Source organism: Sceloporus occidentalis, unplaced genomic scaffold (genome assembly GCF_023333645.1).
Source record: "Sceloporus occidentalis isolate IW3139 unplaced genomic scaffold, rSceOcc1.0.p SCAF_20, whole genome shotgun sequence".
In the NCBI taxonomy this organism is placed as follows: Eukaryota; Metazoa; Chordata; class Lepidosauria; order Squamata; family Phrynosomatidae; genus Sceloporus; species Sceloporus occidentalis.
Window position 1 is genome coordinate 9,280,001 of NW_028317000.1, and position 16,866 is coordinate 9,296,866.

Genomic DNA, 16,866 nt, shown 5'->3' on the forward strand with positions numbered 1-16,866 from the left:
ATAACCTTTGCCATCTTGACCACACTCTAATGTAATTCAAATGTAATGTAATTCCTCGGCCACATTTCTCTTGGCTTTCTTTTGCAAAATATTGGAGGATAAATATACAGTCGCCCCTCCATTTTCACAAATTTGAAGTCCGTGGTCTCAATTATTCATGGATGGGCGAGCCCCATTGGTTAAAATGGCATGCGTGCCTGCGGTGCATGTGCAGGGCTGTGCGCAGGAGCGTGGGGGTTGAATATATGCAAGTTTCCATTTGTGTGTGTGTGTCCTGAATGTATCCCCTGAGAAAGCGGAGGGGCAACTGTATATAATACCACTGTAGATGCATCTGGCAGAGATGAGGAAAGATACAGTTTGGGGATTGCAGATTTAAAAATGGTTACTGCTTGGGATAGCAAGTGGAAGTTATAGAACTCGTAAACCCAAAATATAATTTTACTGTACTTTTGTTTTATCTGTCTGTCCTGTTCTATACAGCCTTATTTCAGAAGGTTTCAATGCAGTGTAAAATAAAATAATATTTTAATTTAAAAAAATATTCAAATAATAAAATATAATTTCTATTCTACAGGCATATGAAGCTTTCCAAATCAAATGCCCCCCACTTCTTGAGTGCCAGATATTGCCATCTTACAGCGCTTTATAAATAAAGGTTAATAATAGTAATAATAATAATAATAATCTTAAAGTTGTACCAGTGAAAGAATAGCATTAACAGATCGAGGGTCTGATCCAACTTGGCATCAGTTTCAATCCATTTTCCTTCCCATTGCCCCCACCTTTCTTTGTGAGACCTGATAGTGGGTGCTGGGAACCAGCCACTCCAACTTTCCCACTGGCTTACCAGCCAACTGGTGACACACAACATGGACTTCATGCCAAGAGCCCTGAAAGCTTGTGTGATACTTTTCCTTATCACATCAAAAATAGGGGGAAATTCGGTTTGGTGCCCAATTGGGCAACTTGCTGGGCAAAGATTCATATGTTCAATGAGTCAGCAAATCATCTGTGTTTGTGCACTACTCAGAGAAGGATATTTTTGCAAAGAGCTATTGACCATCCTCTTACACCGGCCCAAACACTCCTGATGCTCCCTTTGTTCCCACCAGCAATGCCTGTTTCCCATAATCACAGCTTTAAAGGAAACAGTGAGGTTTGTCTTTTTGTGGCAGCACCTTGGAAGTATGGAGGCGGCTTTTGGCAGGAAACATCTGTTTTCCTTTGTGTCCGGCCTAGGCCTGGGAGAAGGACAATGACCAAATACAGATGTGGCTGTGATTTGCAGAGAATGAGATTGTGGGATGGCAGATAAATTGAACAGCGCTGCCCCATGGCTGTCTCCTTGTGCAGCAGCATCACCATGGGTCAGCTTTAGGCCCCATTCCCACTGGGCAAAAAAGTGGCTTATTTCGCTGCGATTCTGACTCGGATTCTGACTCAAATCTGGCCCATCGTTCCCATTAAAAACAGGTGCAAACAGACCCAGTTTTTTACCCCTGTTTTCATTCCCCTTGGTATTTTCCCAGTGGTAATTTTAAACGGGTTATTTTGCTCCCCGTTCCCATTGCCTTCCGGAACCTCTTTTTTTTTAAAGCAGCTGTCAATCAAGTGCTTAAGCACTTGACATCACAGCCAATCAGTCGCTTAGGCGCTTTTCCCCTCCGGGAAAGGAAGAAGGAGCCTCTATTTGCCCCAAATCCCTTTGCGTCCGAGGCTCTTCTGTGTCTCCTCATAGTTCCTCTAGGAAAGAGAGAAGAGGAGCCTCTATTTGCCCCAAATCCCTTTGCATCCGAGGCTCTTCTGTGTCTTCTCATAGTTCCTCTGGGAAAGAGAGAAGGAGCCTCCATTCCCCCAAATCCCTTTGCCTCCCCCATTGCTCTCTGGGCTGTCTGGGGGCGATCAAGCAGGTATGTACTGCAAAGCCCATCTGCTGCTCAGGCGCTCAGGTAGAGGTGAAAAAAGAAAAAAATAATAGTTTAAAATGGTGTTCAATGGGTCTCCTCATACGTTGGTCTATGAATGCGGACCAGGGGGAAGGTTGTAGGGGGAGTAATGTGTTTACTGCATTTGGAGCTCAATGTAGCGTGATTGCCTTACCCTGCTTCTCAATCCACTGGGAGAAAGGCTATGCGAACGGAAGAAAATGGTACTGGCAATGCAGGGAAGAGAACAAGCGGGTGACACCCCCAGGACAGCCCCTTGAGTACTGCTCCTCCCATCCCCAAGTTCCCAAATCAGACACCCTTTCGTTCCCATTCGTATGCTGCGAATCGGACTCAGGAGGCAGAGGAAAACTCACTAAAAAGCCGCTGGTTTTTTAAACCGGTTTATCGACCAATAATTCGAGCTTTTCAGGATAAATCGATTCAGATTCGAATTGCAATGGGAACGATATCGGAGCAATACAGATTGAATGTGCGCTCAAATGGAAACGATGCACCCATGATTCATGTCCTGATCCGCATTATAAGCCAGTGGGAATGGGGCCAAAGTATAGGGTTTTTTTTACTTTAAAGAAAAGCTTTATTATAACTAAGAGGTTTTAGAGCAAGGATGTCACTACATGTAGGATCACTTCTCCTACAAATACAAAGAGAAATCTAGGGGCCCGAACAGAGAGGCAAAATAAAGCTGATTTGGGACACTTTGGAGGTATGCTGTTTAAATGTAGGCTTGCCATATCTCGGTTTTACCTGGGACAATCCTGGGTTTGGGGCCCTGGGATGGTCCCTGCCCAGGTTTGGCAATTTGTCCTGGGCCCAAGGGGCCCGGGCGTTCACGCGCCTCTGGTGCACTTCCAGGCCTGGCCACAGCTCCTTCTCCTCTAGGATTGGCTGGAAGGAGCTGCCTGCAGTGCCTCCACTGCCCACAAGGGGCAGTGGCTGGCCAAGAAGAGGAGGAGCCCAGGTAGGAGGAGCTGTGGTGGGGCATCGGGGGCCACCACCGCCATTTGCCAGGCTTTCGGTGCGGCAATGGCAGTGGGGTAAAGAGAGAGGCCTATGGGCCTCTCTCTTTGGCGGGAGGGGGTTGGGGCCCCTGCCATCGCTTGTTGTGCTTTTGGCGAGGCAGTGGCAGCAGGGGCCTCCGTGGCTGTTGCTGCGCCTTTGGCGAGGCAACAGCCACGGGGCAAAGAGAGAGACCATAGGCCTCTCTCCGATGGCAGGGGTGTTGGGGTGGGGGTGTGCCTTCACCTCCTCCTCTTCTGCTTTTTCTTCTCTTCCTCTGTTTCTTTCTCCTCCTCCTCCTCCCCCTCATCTTCTTTCTCTTCTTTGTTTGTATGATTTGTCTTTGTGGATGTATTTTTAATGCTAATAAAACATTTTTAAAAACTGTTTTCTACTTCTCCAGATCACTACCTGCAAATTTAATTAACAAACTGGTCACTGATTTTCTGTCTACTAGTTCAGACTCAAATGAGGTGTCTACATAACACTCTAGCTTTTCTAAGCTTCCTTGAATAACTAATTTTCTGTTTTTACTGCCCTTCAAATACCTTAACACATGTTTCACCGCAGTCCAATCAGCCACTTTTGGTTCGCAAACCTTTCTACTCACAATACTAACTGCAAATGAAATATCAGGTTGGCAATAAATAGCAAACTTCCTAATACACTCCTGAACAATTCTGGATTCTGTTGACTCTGAACTGGCATAACCAGGAGTCATTGGGGTTTTTACTGCTTTTGCACTCTGCAAACCACATTTCTCAATCAATCTCTCTATCTTTTTTCTTCTGGCTTAACAAACACTTGCCATCCTCAGTCCATTCAACTTCAGTCCCAAGGTAAGACTTTAGATTGCCTAAGTTCTTCAATACAAACCTTCTGGACCACTCTTTTTGTACTAATTGCACCTCCTGTTCTGACTGAGCTGCCATGCACAAGTCATCCACATAAATCACTAGAATCACTTCTCCCTTGGTGTAAACACAGGCATCTGCAATGCTGGATTTGTATCCAAGCTTTACAAGCTCTTCACGAATACATTGATTCCAACATCTTGCACTTTGTTTCAAACTGTACAAGGCTTTGTTCAACTTGTACACCTTCTTATCACAGTCCTTATCAAACCCTAAAGGTTGTTCCATGTACACCTCCTCATCTAATTTAGCATTCAAATAAGCAGTCTCGAAGTCAAAGTGCCTCACAATTTTTCCTTGCCTCGCTGCCAAAGCTAACACAAGCCTCAAGCTCTCTGGCTTTGCTGTTGGGGGAAAAAGTTTTATCAAAGTTTTCAAACTTTTGCTGGGCAAAACCTTTTGCCACCAACCTGGCTTTATATCTTTGCATACCATCTGGCATTTCCTTCCTTTTCTAAACCCACTTGCAACCCATAACTTTGTGGTTCTTGAGTCTGGCTACCACATCAAACACTTCTTTTTCCAGCAAAGACAAATACTCCTTGTCCGTTGCAGAAAACCACTTCTCTCTTTCCTCCTCAGGATAGCACTGTAAATCCTGGAAACTCTCAGGCTCATCAGCCACCACAGTACAGGCTCTAACATCCTGCACAACAAAACACTCTGGAGGCTTTCTAACTCTCTGAGTTAGGTACAATCACTTTCATTCTATCCCTCTCATCCTCACTTTCAGAGCTAGTTTGAACCTCTGTGTCTTTCACTGTCACCTGCTCAAGCTTCCTAGTTGTTACTGGTGAGTGAAGTGTAGGTTGCGTTTGTATATGCTGCTGAGAAGTACCAGGCTTGACCTCTGGTGAAGACTCATGTTCTCTCACCCCTCCGTTCCCAGGACTTATGTCTCTTTGTCCAAGCCTCAGGAAAACCTCTTGGTTGGTATGCAGTCTGTCCCAACCTGAATGCTTCTCAAAATGGGCACTTCTGGACAGCAAAATTTCCCCATGACCCAGGTGAAATCTGTAGCTGTTACCAGAATACCCTACAAACATTAATCTGTGCCATTTGGTCTCACCTTTCCTCCTGCAGTTTGCTGGCACAAAGACATTTGCATACTGACCAAACACTCTGAGGTACTTTAAACTGGGTGGTCTGCCATGCAGCATCTGGTATGGTGTTTGTTTTAAGGCAGAATTAAAACCCTATTCACAATATGATTCTCTGCCTGAATGGCTTCCCTACATTCGCATCCAGCATCATGCAGTCTTTCATCTGCTTCAGCACTCCAATACGCCTCTGAGCCAACCCATCTTCTTGCGGAACCGCAGGGTTTGTGGTATTGTGGCGTATTCCTTTCCTTCTTAGCCAATTATTGAGATTAATTGAGAGAAATTCTCCACCTCTGTCTGTCACCAAGGAGCCCACCTTGAAAGTAAACTGCTTTTCCACCATGTTGACCCAGTCTTTGAAGGAATCAGCAGCTGCACTTTTTTCCTTTAGGACTATCACATAGGAATACCTGGTGTGACGGTCAACAATTACCATGAAGTATTGATTACCACCAACAGTTTTGTTCAAAGGCCCCGCCAAATCTGCATGTACAATCTGAAAGGGCCTCTGGGTGGTACATTTGGTTTGTTTGGCCACAGGAAAAGCTTGTACTTTCACCTTCCTGCACACAGAGCATTCTAAATGATGTGCGCAGGCATTCATCTTCAGCTCTAGACAAACCTGTCCCAGTTTCCCCAGACTGGTAAAACTCACATGCCCCAAAACCCGGTGATGATAATGTGCACAATTTTCATGCAAAGGGACATTATTTACAGTAGCACACTCTCCCCTGTTCATCATATAATACATTTTGTTTTTCTTGAGTGCTTTTGCACAAACCTGATCACCCATGCTGATCACACACTCATTCCCCTTAAAGTTTAAAGCATACTTGTCTGTTGTTAGTGCAGACACACTGACCAGACTATTCTGCAATTTGGAAATACACAAGACATTTTCAAAGTCCTGCCCAAAACTTGGAATGAACACAGTTCCCACGTGTTTCACCTCCTTGGGTGCACCATCAGCCATAGCAACTGAGTTCACATCGGGAGCAGTCCTTTTCTTCAGGAACTTAAAGGAGTTTGTCATATGGTTTGTGGCCCCCGAGTCCAAAATCCAGACTTGACTGTCTGAGTCAGCCTGATGGGCTCTAGAGTCATTGTGATTTGCCACAACTGCAGCTCCTTTCCTGGTTCCAGGATTCTTGGGCTGCTTTCTCCATGCCGCTGCAGGCTTCCAGCAGTTCTTCTTCACATGGCCCAGCTTGTCACAGTAGGAACATCGTTTCTCTTTTGACACAGCTGCCATCTCCGGCTGTAGCTCCCTTGAAGCCTCTGGTGGGTTTATGGATCTTGGCATCACCTGCTGCTGTCTCCGGAGCCCTGCCTTGAACTGGCATTGCTGGCTCTCTTCCAAGACACGCGCTGACACCAATTCCACAGTCATCTGGTCTTCAGACACCCCCTGGAAACCATGTAGGATGTGCTCTTAGTCCTCAGTAAGGCTGCCCAACTAAATGTACGATTTTTGGTCTGGTGGCAAGTTGACACCTCGCATTTCTACTTGGGCAAACAGATTGTGCATTACTTCCAAATGCTTTTCTGGATCCGGCCCCTGCTGCATCTTGCAAGCGTACAGCCTCCGACACCAGATCATCTTGGACAATGCTGTGCTGCTCTGATGAACTTGCTTGAGAGCATCCCACACAGCCTTTGTAGTCCTTTCATTCTGAACATGATTAATCTGGCTCGGCTCAAGGATCAACAAAATTGTAGCTCTCGCTTTCCTATCATTCTCAGTAGTGTCCTCCGAAACTCCATGCTGGACGCCAAAGCCCCTCCCGGACAAGGAGAGCCTCGCAGTACTCAGCGCAGGAACTGAAATTTGAGTTACTGAGTTTGGGAAACTTCACTGTCTCCATAATTAGACAGTCTGGGCACCATAACCCTTGTTGATGCAAACATGAGCACATAGAGTAAACTTGGAAACTTGTGTGAAGATAAACAACAGCAAGCTACTGGAGCATGCTAGGAAAACAGCTGCTAGATGAAGGCACATCGAAGCCTGGCTTATCTCCAAAGAGGCACTTCGTTTATTTGTTGCAAAGAGATACGTGAGAACATTTACCAAAATACCATCCACCAACTACAAACCCCAACAAACTGTACAAATAAACATCCGGGCTTATATACAGATTTGCCATGCGGCCACCTTGCCCAGCCCATTCCTGTACAAGTTCCTGTGCATCTTGGCATACTTTCCCCCTTGCAAAGATGACACAGTACATTTACATCTTGCTACATGCTCTCTGGCACACACTGTGACCTTGGACATCAATTCCAGGTTTCTGCAAAGTGAATAACCATTTCCAATACCACTCTAACAGAAATTTAGGTTAAAAAATTGACCCCCAAAACCTGAGTCGACTTATCCACAGGTCATTGTAAGTACTGGGCTTTAATTCACACACACACACACACACACACACACACACCCATCCCCTGGTGAAAGACAAGAGTTTAATCTGCCCTGGAAGCACTGGCCTCCTTCTACTCCCTCATCCATCCAGCCTTTAGTATGAGCACAAATATCCCTGCAGGGAATTTTGTGAATGCTTTGGCATTGTTTTCCTTTGCTTTGTCCTTTACATCCTTCATTACACGCCCCTACATTTTACACTCAACTTATCCATGGGTCGTATCAAGATCCATAATTTTCACCCCAAAACCTGTCCTCAACTTATATCTGAGGTCGGCTTAAGCCTTATAGTCAAGTATATATGGTATTTCCTCCACTGTCTCTCTTAGTCAGCGGCTACTGACTATGGGAGACAGGGCACATTATAGTAATTTGTAAGTAAAGCAAAAGTGCATGGTCCCAGGTGGAATCCCTTGCATTTCTGTACTTACTATTGCTATTTCTGGGTAAGGATTTCATATTTAAAAGACTTGGAAAGATCACCACCAAGAGCCCTGGAGAACTGCTTCCTGGCAAGTAGGCCAATATTAGGTAGGTTCAGAGTAAGGCCACTTCATATTTGCTTCTGGGCATGCATGGTTGCCCTTCTGCTGTCCATGTCTTTGGGTGCTCCCTGTCCCCATCCCCATCCCCATCCCCACCACCCCATGCTGCTCCCCCTCTGGTGCCTTTTGGCAAACTTTGGGCGCCCTTTTAGCTCCTCTCCGGCAACCAGCTGTAATCTGCCTTTTCTCCCTGCAGGCATCTGTACAGGAATGCTGGCTGTCTCATGAGATATACAGAAACTCATGAAGAAGGGAAAGGTTATTAAAAGTGCTGAAGCCAGCAAACCTGGCGAGGGCCTCTCAGCTAAAGGTGGTGTCTTTTTGCTAAGGAGGGTGGATCACTCCCCCTCACTCCCTCAGGGTGATCTCCAGATCCTGCTCCTTTGATGGCTTCAGTTTCACAGTGCTTAAGTACAGCTGGCCCAAATTTGCTCTCCCTCTCCATGGTCACAATGCAACAGAATGAAACATCTTGGGAGTCTTTTCAGCTAAGTGCTCTCTAGGTGAGTTCATGGCGAACGAGTCTTGAAGAGAAACGACAACGCAGAAAGAACCACAACCCGGAAACATCACCCAAGGAGACTTTCTGCTGTGCTTTCTGCAACCGGACCTGTTTGTCCTGGATTGGCCTTTTTAGTCACCAACACGCTTGTACAAAGCGCGGGATGAGTCCTTCCTGAATCTTCATTCGCAAAGAAAAGCCAGAGAGAGAAGGCTCTCTAGGTGTGTTGGGCTACATCTCCCATCATCCCCAACCTGTAGGGCCATCCTTTTAGTGCAGCCTTGCCCAGACCTCTACCCTCCAGAAGGGTTGGTCTGCACTTCTGCAAATTATCCACCCCAAATTTTCCTCCCCAAATACTGGTGTTAATGATATACAGTACTGTGAGCCACTTGGCAAATCATAATTTGCTTTTGTGTGGTGTTTGCTGCCAGATTTGTCAAGTTCCAGCAATGTGTTTTTCCCCACAAAGAAGCAGGCAAACTCAGTGAGGAGAGATCAGGCAGTAAACTGTAGCACTGTGATGATTAAACAGAACCTCCTTTTCCAGTAACAGTCTTCTTTGAAATGCTAGATGCTCTTGACAAAACAATGGGGAATAATACCCTTTTGCCCCCATACCACCCCTTTGGGGGCTTTTAAAAAAAATTGAGCCAGTTGCTATCAGCAAACGAATCTTAGAAAGGTCAAATTTTTGCTTGATCCAGCAGGTTTATTCCTGCTCTCTTGGGAGATTATCACACTCCAAACCGCCACTGAGATACAGGCAGGTTGTAACCATCACTGATGGATCTTATCACATTGCCCCATGCCCAGGCAGTAGGCAGCCTGTATTCAACCCTGGCTTCTCGGGCAGCTTTTCAAGAAGGAGATAATCCTGGTGACAGTTACAACTCGCCTGCATTCCCATGGGGATTTGGCGTGAGATAATCTCCTCAGTCAGGAACAAAATCTCCTTGGTCAGAAGCTGTATCCCATGGTGGCAAGTAGCAGAGATGGTGAACTTTCCAGGTGGACCTTGCTCTCATTTAACAAGCAAATTCTTAATATTATGTGAAGTCGAAGGCTTTCATGGCCAGCATCCAGTAGGATCGAACATGAATTCAAATGGGAACGATGTTCCTACAGTCCAATTCTTGATTCGCTTTATAGCCCAGTGGGAATGGGGCCTAAGTGACACCACCAGTGATTCATATGATTTTCTCTTTACCTGTGATGAGCGGGTAGGATGGTCGTTTTTTAAGACAGTGTTGGGAGTGAATGGCTGTGAAAGTCATAAATTCCAGGGTGAGGAATAGCATGGACCCATCCAACCTTCTGGCATACCCAACACCCCTTGGGGTACGTCACTCTCCCCCAGTTTTTAGGACATCACTGTTCCACCAGCCTTATGCACACACTGACCTTTTCCCATACCAGGGAGGGAGAGTTTGAGCTGAAGGACAAGCCACATGCAGGCCTGGGCGCGCCTGAGGTGGGCTCTAGGCAAAGCTTGCTTGTGGCACTTGAGGCTGAATAAGCACTCAGTCAGATCAGACAGATCCGATTCCAAACTGAGGAGGAGCTCAGATCATGGAATTTTAGCCTCAGAGGGGGTCTTAAAGGCCATGCCTGACAGAGAGTCATGTTTGCTACTGTTGTGTGTCTTCAAGTCAACTCATGACAGCCCTCTCCCCGAGGAGTTTCTTAGCAAGATTTATTCAAAGGAGGCTTGCCGTTGGCTTCTGCTTGGGTTGAGTGAGTGTGACTCTCTGTGGGTTTTCATGCGCAAGCTTTGTGTGGTGAAGACAAGAGTCCCCCCCCCCAGGAGAGAGCCTAATTTGAGGGAACTGGAAGCTCCCCTCCAAGAAGACACAGAGAGAGGGGAGTGGGAGTCTCCTGGTCCCTGCGTCTTAGCAATGGAGGCTGACCCTTTCCTGATCCCTCACTGACTGACAAGGGATGCATCCACATTGGAGAGATTACCCGGTTTGGTGCCGCTTTGGCTCTTTCTGTGGCTCTTTGCAGTGGTATTCTGGGAGTTGGAGTTTGTTGTGGACCTCCACTCTGGACCCTGCAGCGGAGCCCAACTCCCAGAATTCCGTGGCGGGGAGTCAAGGCTATTATTATTATTATGGATAGGACAAAGTATTGGTAGTCATAGTTGGTTGCTGGCCTTGGTGCAAACAAAACGAAACACTTTTCAAGATTTCTTCAGTTTATTTAGTATACATGTATTAAAAGATATAGCCGTGTTAGTCTGTAGCATCAGTCTGTAGAGAGATCTTGTAGCACCTTTGAGACACACTGAAAGAAAGAAATTGGCAGCATGAGCTTTCGTAGGCTTCGGTCTACCTCCTCAGATACAGTTGGATATGATGATGATGATGATGATGATGATGATGATGATGATGATGATGATAATTAGAGAGAGATCTTTTAGCACCTTTGAGACTCACTGAGGGAAATTGAAGGCATGGGCTTTCCTAGACTTCATTCTACTTCCTCAGATGCATTTGGTGGACGTTGGCTGAAGCCTAGGAAAGCTCATGCTGCCAACTTCTTTCTTGGTGCCTGAATCTCAAAGGTGCTTCAACATCTCTACATACTAGTATACATGCAGCTATTCACTTCCATAACTTCTGGCTTTTTTAGTTCACCTTATAACAGCTTTGTACTGATACATATTTTGGAAGCCACAAATGTATATCCCTTTACTAGATCCTGTCAAAATTATGCAGCTCTTGCTCAGATCTAGGATCACTGCATGAGCTGGCTGTTCACTGCCACCTCCACTATGCCAGGATATCAGGGTGGCATCTCCGCTTCCCCATAAACTAACTACAGCCTGTCGACTTGATCTACCTCACTGGATTGTTGTGAAGATAAACGTCAGTCAGTCTGTGGGGCGTGTTTGGCATTCTTAGCAACATCTCCAGCAGATAGATTGACCGTTAAAATAGATACACCTGGGGGAACACATTTTTGTTTTACGGGAATTGATGTTTTCCAGTGGCCTTTTAGAATGTCTCCCTTAGGCTGGAAAACTGGATACATTCACCTGAGAGTAAGGACTACTGAAGTCACTGGGGCTTACCTTTAAGAACATATGTGTAGGATTACAGTCCTAATGAAAATGCAAAGTTGGGAGTCTCACAGAATAAGCAAACAATAAAACTCTAAATGCTGGATCACTACAATAAGTAAAAGAAAGTCTTGCTAATTTCTGTGTCCTGAGCAGTGGTGGTATTCTCACAAGAAGTTTCCATCAAATCAACCCACAAGGGATCCCAAGTTAATTCACAAAGGGTTCCAGAGCATGCGGTTGCTGGCGCTCCAAAACCCTAGAATCAGCACAAGCATGCTGGTTTTCGCCTGTCTGTGTCGGGCCTTTATTTCTCTTGCATATAGGATCAAGGAGCCCTGGTGGTGCAATGATTAAATGCCAGTACTGCAGCCACAAGGTTGTGAGTTTGATCCCCAAAGGCTCTAAGGTTGACTCAGCCTTTTGTAGGTCAGTAAAATACTCAGCTTGTTGGGGGCAATAAGCTTACAGACTGTAAACCGCTTAGAGAGTGCTGAGTTCACTAATAAACACTATAAAAACGTACATGCTATTGCTATCAGATCAGAGGGTGCAATAGGTGAGGAGAAGTTTGAGCCTGAGCACCTCCATATCTATTTGTCTGGTTTTAAGAAATAAATAAAAAAATTATACACTCGCAATTCCAAATTGTTCTTGTTGTTGTTATGTGCTTTACATGGTTCCCTATTTTTGGTGACCCTATCATAGTATTTTCTCCAGCTGAGAGTATGTGACTTCCTCAAAGTCAGCTAGTGGGTTTCCACAGCTGAGAGAGGAATCATACCCTGATCTGGATGGTCATCTGTTGGGGGTGCTTTGCTTGTGAGTTCCTGCATGGCCCTTGTAGTCCCTTCCAACTCTATGATTTTGTGATTCTGTCTCTAGAGTTGTAGTCCTACAACACCATGTTGGTTCTCAAACCATGATATTAATGAGGACTAGCAACTTCTTTTTTATTTATAAACATAATAGAGATTCCCAGCATACCCACGAAAGAGCAATTTGGATGACTAAGAAGGGTGGCATGGCTGGCAGCCTGAAAAGCAGCTAACATTGGAGACACTGCATAGGCATGTGCACCTACCCTGCAAACATGCGCACAGGCAGAAGTTAACATCTCCGCTCCCAAGGCCTGGGTGCGGCTCTTCCACCTGCTCCATCTGTCAGTAGCATGGCCAGAGCCAGGAATCGTGCCAAGAGCTATGGCATGGCAGGCACCTCTGTTCTCTTGCCAAAAGAAGCTGTGAGCATGTTTTGTCTCTTGGAAGGTGCTGACAATGAAGACAGGTAAGAGATGAAGCATCCTTCTCTTCCTTGTCTCTCCCTTGGGAAATCTCATAACACAATCATAAAGTGAATGCTTTGTTGCACAGAAGGGCCCAGGCTCAATCTTCTGCATTTCCAGTTTAAAAAGAAATAATGGCAGAGACATCATTAAAAGGGAATAATGGCATCTGCACCATTAAATATCAGGTAGGATCATCCATGTCATATGATTTCCACTTTCTGTGTATGTTTGTCAAAGTTGGACAGTAAAGAAAGCAGACAGAAAGAGAATAAACTCATTGGAATGTGGTGCTGGAATAAAGTTCTGCAGACGGCTAAAAAGACAAAAGAGTCTGAGAGTAAATAAAGCTGAACTAGAAACCAAGATGACTAAGTGGAGGGTCTCGTACTTTGGATGTATCCTCAGGTACCTTGTCCCCAGAGTCAAAAAAGGCAGCTATCATTTGTACATGCCATGGGGAAGATTCCATCTTCTCCTTTGCCCTCAGGCAGCAAAAAAATTTCGACTGGCATGAATATTATATGCACATATATTTTAGCAGACATCTAGAGGAGTGCTTGGAAAAGTTGGTTTTTTAAATCCAGTTCCCAGGACCTTCCCAGTCTGTATTTTCTAGAACACTGACTATGTTAACTGGAGGATTTGGGGAGATGGAGTTCCCTCTAAAAAGGAATGTGCCCATATGCGCCAACATTTTACAGCTTAAAACCAGGCCAAGTAACATCAGAGTATGTTTAAGATGGTAAACATTCTGAATAAGGAAGAACAGATAAACTAGGAGAAGCTGCAGCAGTTTGCTTTTGCCTGCGTCTACAGGGAAGTGGAATATCCCGCCCTCTCTTCTCCCTGCTGAGCTGAGGCCAGGCTACTTTTGCACTCTTTGTACTCAGTTTGCAGCAACTGAAGTAAGCCAAAGACAAAAGGGGAGAGTGGGAAGAGGAGGAATTGGAGTATTTAAATAGCAGCTGAAAAGTGGCAAGCTAGAGGATTAACAAGGGCTTTCTATGTCAAATTTAGACAGTCGGAGGTTATGCATCTCAAACATCTGATCCATAGGTGCTTTCCTTGCCTGTTCTTGCAAAATGTCTTTTTTTGTAGTTGCGCCTGCCCTCTGGGATATTAAAAACTGGCCTTGATTGTGTGTGTTTAAACACACTTTGAGTCAGGAGCCAGTCACCTTGGGGGAGAGTTGGCCAAGGCAAGCCAATGAGGCTGGTTGGAAGTGAATGGGACCTGCAATGACCTGGACCAATGTCCTCATCTCCCCCTCAAATTGAATAGTTTTCCTTCCGTCCATCCTTCCCTGTTTTCCATGTTTCCATCTGTAGCCCATGTTTACTGTGTGTGTGCACCCACCCCCACACACTCTAACTCACTGAGAGTCCAGTACAAATTCAAGAGGATGATTGATGAATGTAAAAGAGGGCAGTAAACCAGGATGAGAGAAATGCACTCACATGCAGACCCCAAGAGTGATTTTGTGTTCAACCTTCCCATCTCTCCAAATGCCTTCTTCATCAGTAAATTATACCTCTCCCTCCAGCTGATTCATTGATCTGTAGCCCATGTTTACTTATTAGACACAAGCCCTGCTGTGTTGTAGAGTAAGTGCCAAAAGCATCATTAAGTAACCAGAGTTTGGAAGCAACATGTGCAGGCAGGGGGAACAACATTCTGAGCTCTGTTTGTATCCTGGCAGTCTGCATTTTGTCAAGCTGTCTAGCAGTTTGCCTAACTCAGCATTTTCTCCTCCACTTTGACTGGCTACAGCTCTCACAAAGGTGGTTTCCCTGGTATTTCCTGGAGATGGCAGGGTTGGAATTCAGGGCCTTCGCATGTAAAACCAGTGTTGCTGTTGCCTTTTACTCAGCTGACTGGAGATGGGAGAGATCCATTCTATTTATCAAGGAACCTTTTCCACTACTGCTTTCTCTAGCTAGTCTTGCAAAGGCGTCTGTGTGAGTTATTGGCCCTTCAGATTTTCTTATCTCCAGGCATGTCCACACATGCTAGTGTAAGTCATTTATAGCACAGATCAATAGTGTGAAAGTGAATCAGAACCAGCTCTCTGCGAGTTAACCTACACACACACACACAGATGTCTGGTCACCTGAAGCCAAATCTTACCTGCCCCAGGTGAGTCAGTCAAGTGACTCCGCCTCCAACATCTTTGGAGAATAAGAGAGCATTTTCCACTTCATTTGAAAAACACAGTAAATGTATTTTCAGTGCTCAGGCCTGCTCCAACTTGCCCAGTTTTCCTTGGATTTTCCTGATACCGCACTACAGGTTTAAACAAACAGCTGGCACATCTATTTCTCATGCTCAGAGACAGTGTGGGGAGAGCGGTGCAACTGGTTTTCTGTGAAATGTCCTCACTGAACCCCCCCCCCTCCTGTGTGCTAGTCAGACAGTGCTTGTTGTGGATCATGTAAACATTATGCCAACCTCTTTTCTAGGTGGCAAGATGGCCATTAAACAGTGTCTGGATGGCCATCTGCCAGGTATGCTTTGATTTGGATTTCCTGCATGGCAAAATGAGGTTGGACTGGATGGCCCTTGCGGTCTCTTCCAACTCTACTGTTCTATGATTCTAAGAAAATATTTGTTTTTGTGGTGAAGCTTTCACATTCCCGGAGAGGATGTGGTGGTAACTTTTCCTCCAGCAAATGTTGTTATACATGATTTCTCAGTGGGGCTCACTCTTGGGAAACTGCCCACAAGTCTATCCATCTGGAATACAGACTTCCTTACAGACAGTAAGGGCTGTTCAACAGTGGAACGCACTCCCTCGGAGGGTGATAGAGTCTCCTTCCTTGGAGGTCTTTAAACAGAGGCTGGATGGTCATCTGTCGAGGATGCTTTGATTTGGATTTCCTGCATGGCAGAATGGGGTTGGACTGGATGGCCCTAGTGGTCTCTTCCAACTCTACAATTCTATGATTCCTTTTTTCCTACTGCTTTCTGCCTTACCTAGCTTTAATGTCTTTTATAGTGAGTGATGTCTTATGATATATCCAAAATATGACAGCCTCAGTTTAGTCATCTTAGCTGTTAGGGAGAATTCTGGCCTGATTTGCCTTTGCATTTATTTCTTTTTCTTTTTAGCAATCCATGGTATCCATGGTTCTCCAGCACCACGTTTCAAATGAGTTTATTTTCTTCCTATCAGCTTTCTTTACTATCAAGCTTTCACACCCATATATATAAATGGGAATGGCATGAACAGTCCTAACTTCAGTATTCAATGATTCAGCTTTAAACTTCAGGGTCCTTCATAGCTGCTTTTCCAAATCTCCCCCCCCCCCCCCCAATTTCGTGGCTGCAGTTTCCACTCTGATTCATGACTGAACCAAAATATGAAAAATCTTGAACGATTTCAATGTTTTCCTTTTCTACTCTAAAGTTATGTCAATCATACATGGTCCTTATTTTTGTTTTCTTAATGTTGAACTGTAAAACTGCCTTTGCACTTTCTGCCTTGACTTTCTTCAGTAAGCATTTCAAGGCTATGCTATTTTCTCTTAGGAGATGATCACACAAGAAATCCAGACCAGGATAGATGCAGGTTGTAACCATCTGGAACAGATCTTTATCACGCAGCAGTAGGCAGACTGTATCCAACCCGGGCTTCTCCAGTTTTTAATGAATGAGATTTTTCTGTGTGATAATTTCCTTAGACTGTTGATGCTCCTTCCTCTTACATTCATGCCTTCTTCTTCTGAATCTAATCCTTGAAATCTTACGGCCATGATTCAATCAGACTTTGCATTATATCCCTTGACTGCTTTTGCTATATGTTTCCTCACTACAAAAGTTACCCCATTTCTTCTTAACTTTTCATTTCTTGAGTAAAAAACTGTGTAACTATCTTGCACTCAATCACCCCAATTACTGAATTGCGTATGCATTCCATTTCTTAATCTTACAATGTCTAGCTTTCTCTAATTCATGCTTCTCACATTCCATGGTCCTATATCTTGTGCAGCTTGGGACTTTCCTTTCGCCTCTGAGCATGTCAACAGTTGCATCATTAGCCACAGTGCCTTCTGCTTTACCCCAGTAGCTCATTGAGTC